This window comes from Pseudophryne corroboree, chromosome 4, assembly GCF_028390025.1.
Source record: "Pseudophryne corroboree isolate aPseCor3 chromosome 4, aPseCor3.hap2, whole genome shotgun sequence".
NCBI classification, from domain to species: Eukaryota; Metazoa; Chordata; class Amphibia; order Anura; family Myobatrachidae; genus Pseudophryne; species Pseudophryne corroboree.
This window is the reverse complement of record NC_086447.1, coordinates 649,907,402-649,911,767: the sequence shown is the minus strand read 5'-3', so window position 1 is coordinate 649,911,767 and position 4,366 is coordinate 649,907,402. Positions and strand designations below refer to the sequence as shown.

Sequence of the window (4,366 nt, the reverse complement as noted above, 5' to 3'; positions counted from 1 at the left end):
AGACAGAAGGCAGAATATAGAGCCAGCCAGCCAGATGGTGAGTTGAGGGAGAGTGAGTGAGAAAGTGTGAGTGTGTCTACAGAATGTGTGTATTTGTACCATATGTGTGTAATGTATGTACAGTATGTGTGTGTATGTATATGTGTATGTGGTGTATGTGTGACTGTGCAGCATAATGTGTGTAAGCGGCACTGGTATAGGGGGCGTTACATGTAAGCGGCACTGGTACAGGGGGCGTTGTGTGTGTAAGCGGCACTGGTACAGGGGGCGTTACGTGTGTAAGCGGCACTGGTACAGGGGGCGTTACATGTAAGCGGCACTGGTACAGGGGGCATTACATGTGTAAGCAGCACTGGTACAGGGGGCGTTATGTGTGTAAGCAGCACTGGTACAGGTGGCGTTACGTGTGTAAGCGGCACTGGTACAGGTGGCATTACGTGTGTAAGCACCACTGCTGCAGGGGGCATTACGTGTCTAAGCGTCACTGTTGCAGGTGGTGTTACGTGTGTAAGCGTCACTGCTGCAGGGGGAGTTATGTGTGCAAGCGGCACTACTACATTGAGCATTATGTGTAAAAGCATTAAGTGCGCTGTCCCTTTGTAAAGTATAGGAGGGTGCAAATTTATAGTTTGCAGGGGGGCGCCGAACACCCTAGCACTGGCCCTGGGTATAAGCCTTCTGTAATATAAAATTATTCTGCAAATAAACAAAGAGAAAGAAGACTCATGTGTGGGCGCACTCTTTTGACTTAGTAAATACCTTGAAACATTTAGAGAAATAATATATAAAAAATGTTCTTGTAGTAATTAAAATGAGTTTGTACCTCACTGACAAAGGACAAATTTATAACATAAAAAGTACGAGACACAGTTGAGTAAAGAACTGTAAAATAGGGATATGTTCTGGTCAAACTATCCGTAGAGTGGATTGAAGAGATGTGTACACATAAACAGTATCACATCTGTTTCACCCTGACCAGTACAGAAGAATCTGTATTAATAAGACCTCAATGGGTCAAATGACACTTAGGAGGGCCTTTCCACCAGTTTGAGTGGTGCCGTGCTGATACATACTGCTTAGAACTTCACAATAAATTCATAACATACGGTGGTTTAGAATCGCCAGAAAAGGTAGAGTGAAGGAAGAAAGGTGGTGATTCTGCTGTTAGTCTTATATTCCACAGTGATATTAGTCCATAAATCTCTACAACACTAGGTATGCCTTGAAGGTCTCCCTTACAAGTACTGACCCAGCCCAACACTGTTTAGCTTCCAAGATCACACAAGATTGGGCATGTGCAGTGTGGTATGGTAGTAGGAGGGATTGAACTCTGTTAATGGAACACTAATGAGAGTGCACCTATAGAAGACAATAGATTGTGGCTCAGGATGAGCCCTAGGAATGATAGAAGAGGTGGATCTTCTGTCTACGTTAGGCAGGTGGATATTCGCACGTGCCCATATAATCTTGGGTTTTATCCCCTGCATCGTAGATGATAGAGATGAGCGCCGGAAATTTTTCGGGTTTTGTGTTTTGGTTTTGGGTTCGGTTCCGCGGCCGTGTTTTGGGTTCGACCGCGTTTTGGCAAAACCTCACCGAATTTTTTTTGTCGGATTCGGGTGTGTTTTGGATTCGGGTGTTTTTTTCCAAAAAACCTAAAAAACAGCTTAAATCATAGAATTTGGCGGTCATTTTGATCCCAAAGTATTATTAACCTCAAAAACCATAATTTCCACTCATTTTCAGTCTATTCTGAATACCTCACACCTCACAATATTATTTTTAGTCCTAAAATTTGCTCCGAGGTCGCTGTGTGAGTAAGATAAGCGACCCTAGTGGCCGACACAAACACCGGGCCCATCTAGGAGTGGCACTGCAGTGTCACGCAGGATGTCCCTTCCAAAAAACCCTCCCCAAACAGCACATGACGCAAAGAAAAAAAGAGGCGCAATGAAGTAGCTGTGTGAGTAAGATTAGCGACCCTAGTGGCCGACACAAACACCGGGCCCATCTAGGAGTGTCACTGCAGTGTCACGCAGGATGTCCCTTCCAAAAAACCTCCCCAAACAGCACATGACGCAAAGAAAAAAAGAGGCGCAATGAGGTAGCTGTGTGAGTAAGATAAGCGACCCTAGTGGCCGACACAAACACCGGGCCCATCTAGGAGTGGCACTGCAGTGTCACGCAGGATGTCCCTTCCAAAAAACCCTCCCCAAACAGCACATGACGCAAAGAAAAAGAAAAGAAAAAAGAGGTGCAAGATGGAATTGTCCTTGGGCCCTCCCACCCACCCTTATGTTGTATAAACAGGACATGCACACTTTAACCAACCCATCATTTCAGTGACAGGGTCTGCCACACGACTGTGACTGATATGACGGGTTGGTTTGGACCCCCACCAAAAAAGAAGCAATTAATCTCTCCTTGCACAAACTGGCTTTACAGAGGCAAGATGTCCACCTCATCATCATCCTCCGATATATCACCGTGTACATCCCCCTCCTCACAGATTATCAATTCGTCCCCACTGGAATCCACCATCTCAGCTCCCTGTGTACTTTGTGGAGGCAATTGCTGCTGGTCAATGTCTCCACGGAGGAATTGATTATAATTCATTTTAATGAACATCATCTTCTCCACATTTTCTGGATGTAACCTCGTACGCCGATTGCTGACAAGGGGAGCGGCGGCACTAAACACTCTTTCGGAGTACACACTTGTGGGAGGGCAACTTAGGTAGAATAAAGCCAGTTTGTGCAAGGGCCTCCAAATTGCCTCTTTTTCCTGCCAGTATAAGTACGGACTGTGTGACGTGCCTACTTGGATGCGGTCACTCATATAATCCTCCACCATTCTTTCAATGGGGAGAGAATCATATGCAGTGACAGTAGACGACATGTCCGTAATCGTTGTCAGGTCCTTCAGTCCGGACCAGATGTCAGCATCAGCAGTCGCTCCAGACTGCCCTGCATCACCGCCAGCGGGTGGGCTCGGAATTCTGAGCCTTTTCCTCGCACCCCCAGTTGCGGAAGAATGTGAAGGAGGAGATGTTGTTGACAGGTCGCGTTCCGCTTGACTTGACAATTTACTCACCAGCAGGTGTTTGAACCCCAGCAGACTTGTGTCTGCCGGAAAGAGAGATCCAAGGTAGGCTTTAAATCTAGGATCGAGCACGGTGGCCAAAATGTAGTGCTCTGATTTCAACAGATTGACCACCCGTGAATCCTTGCTAAGCGAATTAAGGGCTCCATCCACAAGTCCCACATGCCTAGCGGAATCGCTCCGTGTTAGCTCCTCCTTCAATGTCTCCAGCTTCTTCTGCAAAAGCCTGATGAGGGGAATGACCTGACTCAGGCTGGCAGTGTCTGAACTGACTTCACGTGTGGCAAGTTCAAAGGGCATCAGAACCTTGCACAACGTTGAAATCATTCTCCACTGCGCTTGAGACAGGTGCATCCCACCTCCTATATCGTGCTCAATTGTATAGGCTTGAATGGCCTTTTGCTGCTCCTCCAACCTCTGAAGCATATACAGGGTTGAATTCCACCTCGTTACCACTTCTTGCTTCAGATGATGGCAGGGCAGGTTCAGTAGTTTTTGGTGGTGCTCCAGTTTTCTGTACGTGGTGCCTGTACGCCGAAAGTGTCCCGCAATTCTTCTGGCCACCGACAGCATCTCTTGCACGCCCCTGTCGTTTTTTTAAAAATTCTGCACCACCAAATTCAAGGTATGTGCAAAACATGGGACGTGCTGGAATTGGCCCAGATTTAATGCACACACTATATTGCTGGCGTTGTCCGATGCCACAAATCCACAGGAGAGTCCAATTGGGGTAAGCCATTCCGCGATGATCTTCCTCAGTTGCCGTAAGAGGTTTTCAGCTGTGTGCGTATTCTGGAAACCGGTGATACAAAGCGTAGCCTGCCTAGGAAAGAGTTGGCGTTTGCGAGATGCTGCTACTGGTGCCGCCGCTGCTGTTCTTGCGGCGGGAGTCCATACATCTACCCAGTGGGCTGTCACAGTCATATAGTCCTGACCCTGCCCTGCTCCACTTGTCCACATGTCCGTGGTTAAGTGGACATTGGGTACAGCTGCATTTTTTAGGACACTGGTGACTCTTTTTCTGAGGTCTGTGTACATTTTCGGTATCGCCTGCCTAGAGAAATGGAACCTAGATGGTATTTGGTACCGGGGACACAGTACCTCCAACAAGTCTCTAGTTGGCTCTGCAGTAATGATGGATACCGGAACCACGTTTCTCACCACCCAGGATGTCAAGGCCTCAGTTATCCGCTTTGCAGTAGGATGACTGCTGTGATATTTCATCTTCCTCGCAAAGGACTGTTGGACAGTCAATTGCTTGGTG

At 47.3% G+C, this 4,366-nt stretch overlaps 1 pseudogene; it reads right to left on the bottom strand.

The window, feature by feature from the left end:
- Positions 1 to 1,200: 1,200 nt before the first annotated feature.
- Positions 1,201 to 1,319, bottom strand: LOC134912944 (5S ribosomal RNA; annotated as a pseudogene).
- Positions 1,320 to 4,366: the final 3,047 nt, after the last annotated feature.